This window comes from Chenopodium album, chromosome 4 (genome assembly GCF_948465745.1).
Source record: "Chenopodium album chromosome 4, dcCheAlbu1.1, whole genome shotgun sequence".
In the NCBI taxonomy this organism is placed as follows: Eukaryota; Viridiplantae; Streptophyta; class Magnoliopsida; order Caryophyllales; family Amaranthaceae; genus Chenopodium; species Chenopodium album.
Window position 1 is genome coordinate 53,909,024 of NC_137837.1, and position 19,677 is coordinate 53,928,700.

The 19,677-nt window shown below is 39.7% G+C and overlaps 1 pseudogene; it reads right to left on the reverse strand.

Moving 5' to 3' along the window:
• Window positions 1–15,295: 15,295 nt before the first annotated feature.
• Window positions 15,296–15,409, reverse strand: LOC145629614 (small nucleolar RNA R71; annotated as a pseudogene).
• Window positions 15,410–19,677: the final 4,268 nt, after the last annotated feature.

The following is a 19,677-nucleotide window of genomic DNA, read 5'->3' on the forward strand; positions in this document are numbered from 1 at the left end:
GAATAGGAAGAATAAAGTCAACTAAAGCTCCTGCCAAAGCACAGCAGAAAGCAAAAGAGGCACTCATCAGCCAAATTATGAAGACTGGGAGGCACAACCTACGAGGCTTCACCAAATGTAATAAAGAAGATGCTATGCAAAAGATCTAGATACTGCTATGCTAAAGAAGTACTCAGTCCCAGGAAAATATGCAGGCAACGAAATAAACAGCAGGCAAAACAGCAGAAGAAGATCACAAAGTGCATACAATATAAAGGTGAACCCCTGCCCACCAGGGCAGAGTAAACATTCAGCAGGTCAGTTACAATATATACAAAGCTGAGCCCTCGTCAACCAGGACAAGGAAACACTCAGCAAGTAAAGTCAGGAAAGCACAAATTCAAGTTAAGTTGGGCAGACCCAGCAACGAAAGATAAAGTATTCTGAGAAGACACAAGGAAACATAATCTTTGGCGGCTATACACCCCAAAGATAGTAACAAAAACTACTTAGTTACAACAAATCTGGGTGAAGGAAACTTAGAGGAATCACTAGAGTAAGACGGTGACAGCCTCCATAACCTTTATTAAACACTAGCCAAAGAGTCCACTCCAATAGCCGCAGCAACGTCAGGGCAGAGCAGAACTTCCAAGTTCAGCACAGCCTTGTTAGGAATCTTGCGGCCAGCAACACGGGGGTGGTCAGCGGGGAGATCAAATAAACCAGCCTGGCACCCTCAACCTTAGCCAAGAAAGCGTTGAAACGAGCCTGCTAATCCTCACCTTCACCATACAAGCTGCTAACACACCGAGCCGCAACCTCCCATCCACCATCATGGCGATCAGCTACTAGCTTAGCAAAAGTAGGGGAGAGCACAAAAGATTTGAGTACCTCCTTCCTGGCAGCTTCTAGCTCAGTTATCTGTCCAGCTCGCAAATCTGCAATCTCTACCTCAAACGTCTGCACCCTGCCTTGAGAGGTCTCCAACCGCTCCTCGCAACTCTTCAACTTGGTCTCAGTGGGCTGAAATTCTCCCAACAGGAGCTGCAGGGCGTTCGGCCTCTCCCTAAGTGGAGTGACCTCATTGGCCATAGCATTCCTCTCAGCCTAAGCCTGCTAGACCTCCAAGCTCTTCTGAGAAAGAATTATGCCCTGATTCTAATACTCCTTCTCCACTGACAGCAAGGCATTGGATAAATCTCAAACAGACCAAACGAGCTGCAAAAAAGGGCGGAGACGAAAAGGAATAAGCCAACGCAGAAATCAGCCAAAAGCAAAACAAAGCAAGGCATTAACAAGAGAATAAGCAGAAAAAGAAGAAGAAAAGATGGAAGCAGAAACTAACCTTCTGCAAATCATGGCAAGCCGTAGCACCAGGAAGACTAAATGAGTCACGCGTAGAATCAGCGGGGAGACGAACTCCTTGAGTCAAGCGGTACCCCAAAGTACCACCCTTCTGAGGATTTTCCACAAACAAAGACTCGTCAGCCCACACATTCATCATGGGCCAAAAAGGACCATTCTCAGCTCCAGCAGGGCAGAGAATAGGGTGAAGATGGACATCAATGGGAACCTCAAGAAACTCAATAGCTCTAGTAGGGCGGAAAGTACCCCTAGCGGAAATTGAGGTAGTAGACAGAGGGTTCTCAAAAGCATCGCTCAAGAATTGGTGAACACATCGGTTAAGTTCACTGGAATTCTGAGCGTCCCCCCTATCAGCATTCCCACCTGGAAGCCCAGTGTTGGCAGATGTAGACGCAAGAGGATCAGGGCTAGGGGAGGTGCGAGCCTTTTTCGCTTCAGGCTCATCTCCAGCTGGGGTGGAGGACATTGGATCATCCTCCAAGTCAATAACTGGACGATCCTGCAACCCCCTGCCTAGGAGAACCCACCTCTTGATGCACTTCAAAGCCGCCCTCTTAGCCCAGAGGGACGTGGCGGAAACCTGGGAAGATCCATGATAGTGTCATCAGGGAGCTGGAAATCAGTAGCTATAGTTGAAGGGACAACATTATCCTTCGCAGCAGCAACATCACCAGCGGTAGAAGAAAAGAGCAGAACATGCTCAGCAGAAGAAATGGGCTCTACACCCACAGGAGTGGTCTCAGCCCCCTCAAGGGGAAAATGGAGAACACTATCAACAAAATCATCAACAATAGTTTTAGGATCATCAGAAGCTTGATCACGTTGTCTTTTGGCAGCAGAAGTCTCAGGTGCCACCCAGCCGGAAGTCGCGACAGATTGCTTCTCAGGAGAAGCATTAGGCGCCACTAACGCCTCAAATTCTGAAGCCTCCCTTCGAGGAGCAGGACGAGTCTCGCGCCTGCTCCTAACAGTGGAGGATGAAGGCTCAACTTCAGCGCGGCTAGACCCAGCATGGTCAGCAGTATCTGCAGTGCCAATAATAGCCCGCAGCTCAGCAGGAGCCAAACGCACTTCACCCTTCAGAGAGCCTACATACACCTCCAGTGTGTCAAAAAGCTCGGAGGGATTTTCAGGGGTAGTAGTCAAAGGGTCTTTCCAATTATCAGCCAGCCCAAGGATATGTTTGTCCAACATGTCATAGCCTTAAAGGAGAAGGGCAAAAAAATCAAATAAGGCAAAGAGCCAAGATAAAAATAAATAAATAAATAAAAGAGGAGAAAAAGAAACGACAGAAAGTCAAAAAGCTTACGAGACTCATGTGTACGGCACAAACACATAGCAGAGAGCTGCTCGCTGCCCACAATGTGTATGGAGTTGGGCAGCCAGATCTAGGGAAACTTGGAGTTACCAGTTCCCGCTCCCTGCATAGCCTCAAAAGCCTCTGTCTCACGGGCACGCTCAGAGGGGGAGACGGTAACTCCGACTATGTTAGTGCGGATCTCCATGAAGTTGCGCGGCGCAGCAAAATTAGAAGGCACCTTCTGAAACGGCCAAGTTTCGGGTAGGACAAGACCCTGCTCTCTTTGGGAGAAACATAATACCACCCGGACTCAGCCCTAGAAGCAGATCTCTTCAGGCTCATCAAAGACTTGAATAGATGTAAGGACTCAGGATACCTTCGAAACCTCAAAAACCACAGCAAGCAGATCAAAGTATGAAGGGAAGTAGGATGCACCAGGGATATTCAGATATTGAAGGCACGTAGAAGTTTCTCCAGGGTAGGGTCCAGAGGGAACCTCAAGCCCAAGTCCAGCTGCGAAGCAAACACAGCAATGTGACAAGCAGGAGTCGCAGCAGTACCCACCCCGCTCGCAGCGGGGGGATAGTCAGATGGCATAACTGTCTGTATAGGAATAGGAGAAAAAGAAGGAGAAACAGAGGAAGTGTGCGCAGGGCGCTCACCTGAAAGAGAGGATCGGGAAGGAGAATCTGATCCCGTGGTCGTTTGGGGCTCACTCATGTTCTGACTATCAAAAGCGTCAGACATTATGAAATCTACAAAGTAATACAAGCCCACAAAGAGAAGGATGAAGGAATAAGGAGAAAAAATCAAAGATCAGTTTCGGAGACAAGAACAATGAAGGAATAAGGAGAAAAAATCAAGAATGCAATTACAACAACAACAAAGAGGAGAAATTGAACAACGACAATTGGGAAGAATAAAAAGACACAATCTTGTGAAGGAAAAGCATAAAGAAGCAAAATTGGGTAAATACAAGGAAATTTTGATTTTTGCTACCTATCAAACACATCAAATTGAATTTTGCTACCTATCAAAACTTTTATTTTATTTTGCTACCTAACATATGCCCTTTTTTTAAATTTTACTACCACTGAACGGAATCCGTTAAGGAATCCGTTAAGTGGGTCCATAACGACACGTGTCGTGTTATTATTGGCCAAAAAAATTAAAAAAATTAATAAATTAATAAAAAAAAAAAACCTAAACTACCCAGCCACCACCTCCGCACCACCCCCGCGCCACCACCCCCTTCCCCCCAACTCACCGCACCCCTCCCCGAAACCACCACCCGCGTCGCACCACCAGCCCCAACCCACCTGAACCCTCCCCCTCCCTTTCCCGCAACCGCGTCTCCCCCTAAAACCCAAAACCCAAAACCCTTATCCCCAAAAACGGCCAAGAATCTGGCCTTAAAAGGTCGAAATCGGCCGGTTAAGGCCACTGAGCCCCAAAACCGGCCGATTTCGGCCATTTGTGGCCAGATTCGTGGCCATGGTGGGATCTAGGGTTTTAATTTTGCTGGTTTTTGGGAGCGACGCGGTTCCGGGAAAGGGAGGGGGAGGGTTCACATAGGTTGGGGCTGGTGGTTTCGGGCAGGGGTGCGGTGAGATGGGGGGAAGGGGGTGGTGGCGCGGGGGTAGTGGCTGGGTAGTTTAGGTTTTTCTTTTTTTTATTTTTTATTTATTTATTTATTTAATTTTTTTGGCCAATAATATCACGACACGTGTCATTTTGGACCCACTTAACGGATTCCTTAACGGATTCCGTTCGGTGGTAGCAAAATTTAAAAAAAGGGCATATGTTAGGTAGCAAAATAAAATAAAAGTTTTGATAGGTAGCAAAATTCAATTTGATGTGTTTGATAGGTAGCAAAAATCAAAATTTCCTAAATACAAACAACAAAAGGTACAAAGTAAGTACCTTTAAGAGAAAAAGTTGCAGAAGCATCAGAGTACGACAACAATGGCGAACACAAAAGCCCGAGTAAGACGAAAGTTCAGATCTGCAATCTAGAAGAACAAGGGGGAAACAAGTTAGTAAAGAAACAATAATTAAGGATGGAAAAAAATAAAAGGGGAAACTAAGGCAAAAACAAAGAGGAGGAAGCAAGAACTTACCGCAACAATGGAGGAACACGAGCGTTTAAAAGAGAAAGAACAAAGAGCGAAATTTTGGAATGACAGAGTAATGAAGAAGGGAAAATGAAAAGTAAGAGGAGTAAAATAAATAAGTGAAAAGGGGGACAGTGAAATTAATACGGAGTAAATGGGTGGTTCGACACAAGGCAAAGCCAAACCGCCATGTCACTTCAGTAAAATCAAACTGACAGCCCGGATCGTCAACACGTGTCCCAATCATGAAAACACTATTCCCACCCCCACCTTAAAAAAAATTGAATCAGCGGGAGTGATCGAAATTGCTCTCTGCAAACTCGTCATTTCTCAAACTTCAGCGGGAGTGATCGAAAATCCTCTCTACAAACTCGTCATTTCTCAAACTTCAGCGAGAGTGGTCGAAAATCCTCTCTGCAAGCTCGTCATTTGTCAAACTTCAGCGGGATTGATCGAAAATCCTCTCTGCAAGCTCGTCATTTCTCAAACTTCAGCGGGCATGATCGAAAATCCTCTCTACAAGCTCGTCATTTCTCAAACTTCAGCGGGAGTGATAAAAAATCCTATGTGCCTATCTGCAAGCTCGTCATTTCTCAAAATTCAGCGGGAGTGATCAAAAATCCTCTCTGCAAGCTCTTCATTTACCAAACTTCAGCGGGAGTGATCGAAAATCCTCTCTGCAAGCTTTTCATTTCTCAAACTTCAGCGGGAGTGATCGAAATTCCTCTCTGCAAGCTCGTCATTTCTTAAACTTCAGCGGGAGTGATCGAAATTCCTCTCTGCAAACTCGTCATTTCTCAAACATCAACGGGAGTGCTCGAAATTCCTCTCTGCAAGTTCTTCATTTCTCAACTTTCAACGGGAGTGATCGGAATTCCTCTCTCCAAGCTCGTCATTTCTCATACTTCAGCGGTAGTGATCGAAATTCCTCTCCGCGAGCTTGTCATTTCTCAGGAACAAAGTTATCTTTGACATACTGATAGTGCGACACCACAGCCACCAAGATTAGAACATGACCTCCCAAGTCTCAAGGCCGCATCAACACCCTAGAGACTTGAGGGGCTAGGAGTGTACAGGTTAATTCAGCCGGACGACCCATTGAGCCACGACCGGTAAGGCTACACGCTCATAACAGCTGGCATGAATAAACCTCACGTCATCTCTTAAGGGGCTAGTTGTAGGGGATAGCTCCTGCTGAGCTATTCCTTCCAGCTGGGCTCAGTTAAGAAAACGGTACCTACATATAAAGAATCGACATGAGTGACCTCATACCACCTCTTGAGGGGCTAGTTGTATAGGATAGCTCCCGCTGAACTATTGCCCAGCCCCTAGGGTACGCACTCACTACCAAGAAGGTAATTAAGGAAGGCTCGTTAGCCCGGTGGAGTCAGCCCGCAGGGCTGACCAGGCTGAACTCTTCATGAAGGAGATGGTATGCCTATAAATAGAGGGTAAAGTACAACGGAAAGGAGGTTAGAAACTCAAGTTATTACACTTTCTATATCTCTCTAAGTACAATTTCTCTCTCTAAACACTCTCTAACTTAAGCTTTGGAGGGGGGTTCCTCGAGCCACCCTTGAGGGCAGTTTACGTGTGCTGCGGTGTGTAGGTTGTTGACGGGACCAAGCTCACCCAGTAGAACCCTTGGGTCCATACCTGGAACAAAAATATTAAAGATAATAATAACATGAAACCCCTAAACATTTTAAAAACATATACTATTTAATTAAAATATTAAATTATTTTAAGTTGTGTAGTACTCTTATTTTGTCAATGAGTTTAACAAAAAAAATGTGTATAAAAAAAATATAACCATTTGAACAATGAATTGTATTATTATTATTATTATTATTATTATTATTATTATTATTATTATTATTATTATTATTATTATTATTATTATTATTATTATTATTATTATTATTATTATTATTATCATAATTATTATTATTATTGTTATTATTATTATTATTATTATTATTATTATTATTATTATTATTATTATTATTATTATTATTATTATTATTTTTATTATTATTATCATTATCATCATCATCATCATTATTATTATTATTATTATTATTATTATTATTATTATTATTATTATTATTATTATTATTATTATTATTATTATTATTATTATTATTATTATTATTATTATTATTATTATTATTATTATTATTATTATTATTATTATTATTATTATTATTATTATCGTTGTAATAAGAGTTTAAAAGAATGGAATTTGGCTTTATATCATTAGCAATATCATTAGACATAAACTGAACTAAACTGATTAGAGCTGAACTGGACTGAACTGAACTAAACTAAACTAATCTAAACTGAAATGAAATGAAAATAAACGTATGAGAACAGACTTTAAGAGCATTAAAAAGAAAGAATTATAAAATAAATTACGAAAATGAATTAAAAACAATTAAAAACTACTAAAATACTCAAAATAAAAAGACAAAAGACAAAAATAAGAAAATAAGAGAAATAAAGATTAAAAAGAGGAAAATTATTGGAAAATAAACCGGAAAATAAGCATAAAAATACCTTAAAAGTAACATAAAAGTCACTTATCAGCAAATGCCTCAAAGCTTGGTTCTTCCACAAGCATCGCGTAGGCGGCAATGTACCCAAGGATATTGACCCAAGAATTTGAGGCAAGTTGCCAGACATCCAGTTGATATCCATCTAAGATCTTCTCAACGGCCTCATAGCAGCTAAAATTTGTCCTGTTAGCTAGATCTTTCTGGCAACACTACCGTATCAATAGCGTCTGATAAGAAAGCCATGCCCCATGACATGGATAGAGATAAATTTACTAAATTTATCTTTCATTGTCGTCTGTCGGCCTTGAAGAACATGCTGGTTGTAGGCAGCGAACTCCATTTGGCGCGAGGCAGACGGCTTGGCCCATCCTTTATCCCTGTCAACTGATAGGGACTCTCTAACTATATCCAGCTTAGAGTGTGCCTTTTTCAAATATATGTAGGCGTTATCAGAATTAGACGACTCAGGGTCGCCGTCAGAAATCTCAGACTCCGAGTTCAAATCGTGGCCCTGATGGGTAGGGCCAGTAGTGTCCTCCTCCATCTCCTCATCTGAAGCCAGATCAATCAGCTCGGAGGCACTTTGTTGCAACTCTTTTATCGACTCCTACTAAATCAAAGAGCTCGGGGTACTAGGAGGACTAAGCGAATGGTTAGAAATTTCATTTACAGGCGCCCTAATGGAGCCGTATGAATAGATTGTAGAACTTTCATAATGTTACCAAGAACCATTCGGATTATACTTCCTACTTGTCTTCTTTGTTCTTGCCATGGTGTCCTGCATAGACATAGATACGGTCGGTTTTCGGAGAAGTTCGTTAAGGGGAGTCCAAGAATGAGTAGTCGGCAATCCTAGTTTTACATTTTGCCATCCCTAGTGAGTGGCGGATCGCTAACCTAGGCCTTGTGGTGCGCGTTTGGAAAACTATTTTTCAAAAGAAAAGAGACAAAAATAAAAACAAAAAGAAGGGAAAATAGACGGTTACTTTAAGAGTGAAGGTACGAAGAGTTGCTTGAAAGTCATGGACATCTGCAGAAACAGGTTGACTAGGTCACGAGTGGCAGGTGCTTTCCCAAAAAGGAACAAGTTCTCAAATTCAAAGATTATTTCTCAAAGTTTTTCATAAGCGTGTGAAAATGAAGGGGTTAACTCCTATTTATAGAAAGAGTGAAATTTTAGGGTTAAAACCCTATCTTTTACCCATGGTAAACGTTAAAAAGCCGGACAAATGCCTAGCTGACACTTGTCACAAGTGTCACGTGGCATGTCACGTTACCCCCATGAGGGGAAAATGATTTGGGTATTTCTACCCCACCACCTAGGCCAATGAGAGCGCAACACGTGTCACCAGAAAAGACCTCCAAGTGGACCTTCCATGGGATAACACATGTCAAGCAGATTAGCCCTAAGGAATTGGCAGCCTTCAAGGCCCAATTCCCTTAGTAGCAGTAAAACATCGTAGCCCAGGATCATAGGTCATCAAACCCTAGGATAAGGCACACATTTCTAGGATCCTCTAAATAGGGATATTCACACAATTATCCGAAGACCTTACAATTATTACATCATTTATTACTCTCGTAAATAGAGAAAACACCTGTTCTCGAAATCCGGGAAGATATTTACTTTTCATAAGTTTTTTAACTCCGATCCCGTACCAACTTAACCGTCGGAGGCGGAACTTCGAACATCTGGAGTTCCGTTGTTTTGCAAGTACATGCAATTTGGATCTAGTCTGCGAGCTATTACTCTCCCAAGTGACACAAAAAATTGGTATTAATGTTTTATATGTTATTTTATCCCCAGTCCCACGATTATTTACATGCATATTTGAGCTCCTAGGAGTTATTTTTTATACTAATGTGTGGTTTCAAGTGTTTTGTGAAGTTCGCATTTGTTTTGTAGGAATTTCCTAGATTTTCTGGTGTTTCCTATGATTTTCCGGCCATTACGAGATTTTGGAGCCGTAGCACATACATGACCATTGATCGTAGCCCAAGACCGATCATATCAGTAACTAAGTGCTTGGTTCGTGGAATTGGTCCGAGCAATTGACTAAGGAGTGTTGGGCCTTGAATTTGTAGCCCAAGAAATGTTGAAGAGAAGCTGAAGGTTAGCCAAGCAAAAGCCAGGCCCGATCGGGCATCCATAGGCTCGATCGGGCGGCTGCCCTGAAACGAGAATGCGATGAAAAAGGCGGGCCCAATCGGGCGGTCCTTTGCCCGATCAGGCACGTGTGTTTGCAGTCGGTTTAGGAGTTTTATTTGGCTAAATCTTCGAGCTTAGTTTTAATACACTTTTGTAATCTTTATTAACTACGCTTTTCATGAATTCTTTCTCATAATCAAACTCTTAGAGAGCTTTTAGTTGGAGATTGTTGTTAAACTCAAGTTCTTCCCTTTTAGTGCAATTCCATATTTTTCCTTCTTTTGGTATTCCTTCTTTTCTCCTTTATGGTTTATTTTCTTGTTTAATCTTAATCATGTCTTTTTCATATGCTTTGATTTCTTTAGTATTAATTATGTGTGAGTAATTTAATTCTAGGGTTTTTGGGGGATCCATAATTAATATGATGGGATAATTTGTTATTGTTGATTATTGATATTGCATGATAATTTCTTATTGAATTGTTTTAATTCTTTACAATTGGGTTATGAATCGAGTTGATGTGAATTTATCGTAAAAGTATAGCAATATTGAATTGATTAATCGAGCAGATGTTAATTTGATATTAAAGGCTATTTTCAATAGGAACTTAGATCTAGTAAATTGCGGGAAACTGTTAGATCTATGTTGATTAATAAATTTGGAGATCATGTTAATCATGTTATTTGTGCAATGTTGATTATTAATTTTCATGTTTTATCCCGGAATATTAATTATTGGTGAACCTGTGACCCTAAACTTCTTTTTCTATTGAATTTTCCCTATTCTTAATCTTCATAGTTTAATTCCCATTTCGAAAAAACCAATTTTGTTTATTTAATAGTTTAGATTATAATATTAAATTAGGAATAAATTGATTTGTTTCCTTGTGGTTCGACCCTACTTCCCTATATAATTTACTTAGAGGACTTAGGTAATTCTTTTGATAAGGTGATATGACTTTAGCCTATCAAAAAACCCCAAAATAGGACTAACCATTTAAAGAGATGTGATACTCCATCAAATCCTATGTTTATTCCATTTAGAATTGTAACATTAATCACAACGTTTGATTAACGGGACATTAATCACAACTTAAGAGAACATTCTAAAATAATTTCTAATAAAGGGGCAAAAAAAAGACATGCGTAGCATTATTTAATTCGTCTTACTAACTATTCATAAAATATTAAATATTTTGAATTTTTGCTACTACCTCCGTTACAGGTTATGTGCAACGATTGACATAAAGCAGAGAGAAAAAATGTCTAATCGTTGCACATAACCTGTAACGGAGGTAATACTAACATGGAATTAGAGTTATTTCCTCCGATGGGTTAATTACAATGTTTACAAAATTACCATATTCATGTTGTCACATTTGACAATGCACCTTTATTGATTTATGTATGTAAGTGATGGAAAATAATAATCATTTGGGATTAATTAATCTCGTTTTATGTTTTCACAATATCAAAAGACAAAAGTTTTATATTTTTTTTATATCTTAAATTAAACGGCTATTTCACCAAATGATTTTGAGTACTTTAAAAATTCACCAAATGCCATCGGACTTTTTCAGAATTCACCAAATGCCACCGAGTTTTACAAAATTCACCGAGTGCCATTAAGGACTAACGGTAGTTAGTTCTATTAGTCATTAAGTCTAATTATGCCACGTAGCATATTCTAATTGATTCATTTTTTTATTATTTTATTTATCAAAAAAATTATAATAAAAAAATTAAAATAATGAACCCCAGCCACTCTTCCCACCGCACCACCGCCCCTACGCCAGCCCAACCCCTTGCCTCCACCCCCACCGGTGACCAACATTGTCGGCGGCCACCCTTCCCTCTGACCCTATTCCCCCTACCATCTGCATCCACTCCCCCCTTAAAAAACCATCCTCGACACCCTAATAAAACCCCAAAAACGAAATCTCCAAAATCGAAAACCTAAATTTGGTTTTCGATTTTAAGCGAGGTGGTTCAGGGGGTGGAGATGGGAGGAAAAGGGGTGGTTTTGGTTCGTCGGAGAAGGGAGAGCTGGAGTGGAAGGGGTTACGAATTTTGGGAAATCGATATTGGGGTTTAAGGTGTCGAAACCCTAGATTTGGATTTTTGGGGATTTAATTTAGGGTTCCGGCGTGGTGGTTGAAAGGGTGGAGCTCAGAGGGGATGAATTGATTTGGGTTCTCTGTGTGGGGAGGAGGGCTTTGGTCGTCGGCAGTGGTGAGGGGAGGGATTTTCGAGGGAGAAAGAGAGTTTGCGAATCGCGCGAAGGGTCGCTGGGTGCGTTGTCGGCGCGGGCTGGCTATGTTGGGTCTCCGGCGGCGCGGTTGTTGAAAGCTGGGTTGTCGGCTCGGTTGTTCAGGGCTAAGTCGCCGCCGCGGTGGGGACTGGTTGGAGGCGGTGATATGTTTGTGGCAGTGATAGACGATGGTAGGGATGGGTCATGGTGAGTGGTTTTTTTTTTTTAAAAGTTATTTATTAATTAATTAATTTACTAATTTAATAAGCAACCAATCATAATCCACCACGTGGCCTAATTTTCCTTAATGACTAACGGAGTTAATTGCCGTTTGTCAATAATAGCACTCAGTGAATTTTTTTAAAAACTCGGTGGCATTTGGTGAATTCTTAAAATTGCAATGGCATTTGGTGAATTTTTAAAGTGTTCAGTAGCATTTGGTGAAATAGCAGTAAATTAAATACTACCTTCGTTTTTTTGGAAATTGACGCGTATTCCTTTTTGGTAAGTTTCTTCTTAGTTGACACATTTTTATTTTATGTATGTTTTATATGCTAAAATGTCAATTTTACCCTCATCACCAATGTCCCTAATTATCTTCTCTCTCCTCCCTCTAGCAAAGACTGATTTCTTGCTCCTCCATTATCTTCCCCACTCCACCACCTCCATTATTAAACTCATCACCATCGTCCATCTAAGAAATTACCACCACCACTTCTCTCTTTTCTCTTCCTTGTAACATATCCAAATTTCCAAAGAAAACCCATTAAAACCCTAAAGATTCTCCTGCTTCCCGCAACTCCGCCAACCATGACTGTGTCATCACTTATCCACTACAACCTCGCCGCCCACGACGTTGCCTCTCAAAATGAACGCCGCCAAAAACCACCACCGAAAACCACAACCACCATGTCTTATATAAAAATATGAAATTTACATCCGCTAACTAATTAATTTGTGCCCCTCTTGTTTTAATTTCTAAAAGAAATAGGAAAGAAAAAAAATTAGAAGGTGAGATGATAAGAATGGAGTTGCGGATCGTGTGTATGGAGGAAAGAGAATTATGGTGAATGGAGATGATGAGAAAGGTAGTACTCCTAGGTGGTACATGGTAAGAGTGGGTGCTTGGTGTTGGATTTCGATGAGTCTAACTCACTGCGGAAAATAAAACCTAAGCCCAAAGAAAAACTCAAAATTAAATAACCAAAATGCATAAATAACAAGATTATATAAAAGACTAAATTACCCTTGTAGCGTGCTTCGCTTCACCAAATGAAGCTCTTACTAAAGAAAGCTTAAGCCTCGCAAGCGCAACGGCCTCCGACGATATCCGCCCACAACACAATCGCGGCGTGGTCTCTTGTCTGGAGGTTAGCCAAGCCGGACTAAAACACTACTCGAGTAATTAATGAGCTTTTAAGTTTTCTCTCGAGTGGAGATGCCTAATTAAGCTCTTACTCAAGTGAGTTTTCCCAATTCCCAAGGGGGATATTTATAGGGAAACTCAAGTAAGAAATCCACTCTCCCATAAATGTTGGAGAGTTGGTAAAATCAATTGTACTTTAATTTTTAAATAAAAAAAGAAAGAAAATAACCAACAACTAATTAATTAACAAGTGGAATTTGAAGAGGAGGGGTTATGAAGGAATGGAATCCTTCGAACAAATGTATTATTCCGATAAGGGGTTCAGAATTATTAGAAAGCTAATTATTCAGTGAGGTCAAGTGATCAGAATGCCTGAGTGGAGGCCGCTTCCGATCAGTATTATTAATGTATAATTAATATTACAGTTTAATCTTGACTGAACCCTTTGGGTCACAGCCAAGCAACTAACGAGCCAAAGCGACGAATTAATTTAGAAGTAATTAATGAGTTGATCAGGGGTAGAGACTAGGTCGTTGAAACTGATATTCCCTCGGCCATACAAAATTTGTAATCTCTTAACACACTCTTTATCCCTAGCATAGGAGTAAGTCGAGGGTCAAACCAATAGGAATGAGAGGTGAATTCTAATGCTAAAGCTAAGCTATTTCGAAGTAAAGTAATGAAGTAAGGTGTGTATATTCTAAATCAATAAAGCAATTGAAATAAAATCAAATATATTAAACACTAGGGTTTAGGATCCACATATACTTGCAATGAATTCAACTAATTGGGATTGGAGATGACTAAGTCTAGTGTTGCAAGGGAAAATCAATTAATCAATCAAAAGAGCATGGTAGGCTAATCTCCTAGAGGTCAAACTAGAGCTAACTATAAGAAACTCTAGCTAGGAACTTGACAAACCAACTCAATCGACAAATGCAAGCCACAAATCAATTTTCCGTATCAATGTGAACTTACAATGCAATCTAGTGCGAGTAACTAGGTTGATCACTCCTAAATTAAACACACACATGCACATAATCAATCAACCAATTTAATCACAACATCAACTCCATCAATTTCCCCCAATTAGCATAAATCCATTACTCATATATGCTTCACCATTCCCCTAGCAAGAAAACTACTCACAATTCTTGGAAATCAATATCAAAACTAAGCTAAACAACAAATTCATCATCATCATATTAATCAAGATAAAATCAATTCAAAAATCAATCAACTTGAACAATTAACAAAGTAATTGAAATAAAAAACTAAAGATTGCATTAAAGTAAAGAAATCCTTACAAACTTGCTTCAAATCAATGGAGAAAACACATAGAATCATCAATCTACAATCAACAATCAAGAACTTATCTCTACAAACTAGAGTTTCTCTCTCTAAAAATCTAACCTAATTATATTCTAATTCTAAAAATAAACTCTCTCCCTCGAAGAATAGAGGGAAAATCTAAATATAGTAAAACTAACAAGAGAAATTAGTTTGATCGTCCAAAATAGACCCGTACAGGTGTGGTTGACTATAAGGGGGAGCGCGGCCACGCAAAACTAATCACGGAATAGAGACCCAGACGAAAGATATAAGGGTGTGTTGACAGATTACAAATTTTTTTTTGGTCGAGGGAAGATTAGTTCCAACGACCAAGTCTCTACCCGCGATCAAAATAGCGTCGTTGCCGGGAAATGGCGTAGTTGTTTGCTATTGCTGTTAAGTCTATTTTACTAAAATTCGAAAATACAAAAAGATTTTTCTCTTTTGGCTACATTTATAGCCGTGTTACTAATATTTTCCTTTGAGTTTGTGTGTGCAAGTTAGCATGGGAGAAGTCCCAAGGGTTACATTGAAGGAATTGGGTACTTTGGGAGCAAACAAGTATGAGAGCGGGATTGCTCCATTATTGATCCCGGGTAGTGACTTTGAAATCAAGTCAGCAATGATAACTTTGATTGAAAGGCAAAAATATAGTGGATGAGAAAATGAAAGCCCCCTACATCATCTTAAGGAATCTGAGAAATATTGCAACACAATTAAGGTGAACGAGGTTGCTCAAGAATTCATAAGGCTCAAGCTATTTCCTTTCTCTCTAATTGGAAGATCTCATGAGTTTCTAGACAAGGAAGTGAAGCCTAATTCTTTGAGAACTTGGGATTAAGTCACCAAGGAATTTCTTTCTCGTTTCTTATCTCAAAAGAAAACGGCAGAGGAAAGAGCTTTGACTTAAGGTTTCAAGCAAAGGTCTAGTGAAAGCCTTTATGAAGCATGGGAGAGATATAAAGAGTATTAACACGAGTGTCCTCACCATGGAATCCCTACTTACCTAATCATTTAAATGTTTTATGGTGGTTTGAGTCCTCAAGGGAGGTCAAGTCTTGATGCCAGAGACGGAGGCCCAATCACAAACAAGACCGAGGAAGAGGTTGTAGATATCATTGAGGATGTAGTTAGGAACTACATGAAATGGTAAGATGGTGAGAAAGATCCAATAAACAAGAGTAGTAATATGGGATGCTCAATTGAACAACTTAATGCTATCAACAATTTGTCAACTCAAATTTTTTATTTAGGGAAGGAGGTAGTTACTATCAAGTTTAAGCTCGAGAGTGCAACCTCACAAGCACCGATTCTTCCCTCCCAAATTAAGGGGAGAGGTAAATCTTCTTCCCCTAACTCTCTTCCTTCTTCTTTTTGCATGATTAGAGAATGTTAGTCTTGTTATTTGTGTGGAATGAATGACCATGATGCTTCTATTTGCCCTAACTTTCCTTGTGATGAATGTGTTGGGAATGAGAATGAACATGTGAATTTTGGTTTTAATAACAATGTTGGACCTAGATTTGATGCTCAAAGGAATGTTGGAAATAGGAATTATCACAACCAAGGGAACTATTATAATTATAACCAAAATTGTGGTTATAGAAACCATGGAATCCAAGGGATTTGTGGTAGCTATAACAACCATGGTTATAATGGTCAAAGTCATGGCCAAGGATATAGGGATTATAACCTAGGTTAAGGTAACCATAATCACAATTGTAGCAAAAATCAATGCAGGGGTAATTGGAACAATCAAAGTAGGGGAAATCTTCAATCGAATGTTCAAAGAGTTAACCCACTTGGATTTATTCCAAACACCCAAGGGCAAGATTTTATGATCAACCATTTTCCTCTAGGAGTTTCTTAGAGGATGTCATAGCAAAGTAAGCCAAATTGTTAAACACCTACATAACCCTAAACAATGAGAAGTTCAATGACATGTTAACTTACCATAAGGGGTTGGAGACCCAAATTTCTCAATTGGCTAGTGATTTTAAGGAATTTACAAATGTTTCTTCTTTGACTTCATAAAGCTTAGATCCTAAGAGCCCTATAAATGCGATTGTGACAAGGAGTGGTAGGGTCCTTGAGAGTGAAGTTTCTAAGAAGAGTGATGCTAAAGAGATTCCTAGCAAGAGTCAAATTGAGAATGAGGGAGATGAGAACCCTTTGGTTGAGGAAGTCAATAAGGAACAAGTTGAGAAGGTGAAAGAGATAGAAAGAAAAATCTACAAGCCTAAGCTCCCTTACCCCCAAACGTTTAATAGGCACAAATTAGACGAGCAATTTGGGAAATTTATAGATATTCTTAGGCAACTTCATCTTACTCTTCCTTTCATCGATGTGATAGAACAAATGCCAAATTATCCAAATTCCTTAAGGAGATCTTAAGTGGAAAGAGGACATGTGATGTGACGGAAATGTTTAAATTGACTGAGAATTGTAGTGAAATAATAATGAACAAAATCCCACCCAAGTTGAAGGATCCCGGAAACTTTTCTATCCCTTGTGCTATTTGTAAAATGCAAATTGATAATGCCTTTTGTGACTTAGGAGCTAGTGTTAGCATTATGCCATACTTGGTATATCAAAGACTAGAGAAGGGACAACTTTTACCCACCAACATTACCTTGCAATTAACCGATAGATCAATTAGGATTCCAAGGGGCAAGGTAGAGGATGTTCCCTTAAGGGTAGGAAAGTTCATCATTCCGGTTGATTTTTTTGTCCTTGACATAGATGAGGATTCTATAGTTCCTATTATTCTTGGTAGACCATTTCTTGTTCTTTCGGGTGATTTGATTGATGTCAAAAGTGCTATTTCACTTAAAATTGAAGATAAGGGATTTTAATTTGATTTGAATGAAAGTATGAAATATCCTTCTTCATCTCTTGAGAATTTCATGAGAGTTGAAATTTTAAACAATCTTATACATTCAATGCATGAACACTTGCTCACAACTAATTATCCTCTTGAGTGCGTTTTGTTGAACAAGGAAAAGATAGGTGCTCCTAGCAAGGAAATGACTTTGTATGAGAAATTGTTAGATGGGAATGTTGAAGGAAGTGATAAGAAAATATGCATGAAAATCTCAAGCCAAGAGGCTTTGCAAGCAGCTTCAACCAAGGAAGGTAAAGGTGTTCCTATGATAGAGCTCAAACCTCTACCATCACACCTTAGGTATGATTTCTTAGGCCCAAATTCGACTTACCCCGTGATTGTTAGTGCATCTTTGAGTGAAAGCCAAGCTCAAGCGTTATGCAGTGTTTTGAGAAGGCACCAAGGTGCTTTGGGTTATACCATTGATGATCTCAAGGGTATAAGCCTCGCTTTATGTACACACCACATAACCCTTGAGGAGGGTGCCCTTCCTTCTATTGAACGACAACGAAAATTACATCCCCAAATGGGGGAGGTAGTGAAGAAAGAGATTAATAAGCTTTTAGATGCGGGAATCGTATTCCTAATCTAAAGCACTAGGTGGGTCTCACCCGTTCATGTCGTTCTAAAGAAGGGAGACATGATCGTCGTCAAGAATGAAAAAGATGAGCTTATTTCGACAAGGACGGTCACCGGTTGGCGAATGTGTATAGACTATAGACGTCTAAACACATCCACCAAGAAAGATCACTTCCCCCTTCCTTTCATTGACCAAATGCTTGAAAGACTAACAAGGCACAAGTACTATTGTTTCCTTGATGGTTACTCGGGATTTTTCCAAATTCCTATTCATGCTGATGACTAAGAGAAAACTACTTTTACTTTTCCCTATGGTACCTTTGCTTATAGGAGAATTCCATTCGGCCTTTGCAATGCTCCCTCCACTTCCCAACGGTGTATGATGAGTATCTTTGGAGACATGTTGGAGGAGGAGATGGAGGTGTTTATGGATGACTTTTCCGTAGATGAAGTTTCCTTTGAGGCGTGCCTTGAAATCTTGAATAGTGCTTAGCAAGGTGTAAGAAAGTGAGCTTGGTGTTGAATTGGGAAAAATGCCATTTTATGGTTGAAGAAGGCATAGTCCTTGGGCACAAAATTTCTCACAAGGGAATAGAGGTGGACAAGGCAAAGATTGAATTTATTGAAAAGTTGCCACCTCCGATTAATGTTAAGGGTGTGAGATTATTTTTAGGCCATGCCGGGTTCTAAAGAAGATTTATCAAGGATTTTTCTCTCATTGCAAGGCCTCTCAATGATCTTCTTCAAAAGGATGTAGAGTTTGTATTCGATGATAAGTGTTTGGAAGCTTTCAACAAGTTGAAGAAATCTTTGATTTCTACTCCCATTGTCCAAGCCCCTAGATGGGATTTTCCCTCTAAGTTGATGTGCAATGCCAGTGATACGGCAATTAGAGGTGTTTTGGGTCAAAGAGTTGATAAAAAACTTCATGTAATTTATTATATGTCAAAAACTCTCAATGTCGCTCAACGGAATTACACTACAACGAATAAAGAGTTCTTGGCTATTGTTCATTTCTTTAAAAAAAATTGTTGTTATTTGTTAGGGTCCAAAACAATTGTGTTCACCGATCATGCGACCCTAAAATATCTTTTTAGGAAGAAGGAATCAAAGCCAAGGCTAATTCGTTGGGTGTTAGAGCTTCAAACTTTTGACCTTGAGATTAGAGATAAGAAAGGAGCGGAGAATGTTGTAGCGGATCATTTATCTAGACTTGAGGACTTTCAAGTTCAAGATAATGGGCCTCCCATTGAAGATAGAATGTTAGTTGATTCTTTGTATGCTATAGATGTGAAGGAACTCCCATGGTTTGCCGATTTGGTGAACTATCTTGCTTGTGGGGAGTTTCCTCCTTCATTTTCCAAGAATCGAAGAAAAAAGCTCAAGAGGGAGGCTAGGCATTATGTATGGGATGAACCAATTTTGTATAAAAGGGGTTTTGATGGGTTATTGAGGAGATATGTTCCAAATGAGGAGTTACCTAGTGTATTGAAGATGTGCCACTCAGATCCGAGTTGTGGTCACATGGGTGTATCAAAAACGGCTTCAAAGGTGCTCCAATGCGGATTATGGTGGCTAAATATCTTCAAGAATGTTTAGAAGTTTGTCAAGAGTTGTGACCGATCTCAAAGGACTGGAAACATTTCAAAGAGGAACGAGATGCCTCAACGACCTATACTAGAGTTGGAAAAATTTTATGTATGGGGAATAAACTTCATGGGTCCTTTTCCTACTTCATATGGGAATCAATATATTCTTCTTGTCGTTGATTATGTGTCAAAATAGGTGGAAGCTATGGCCT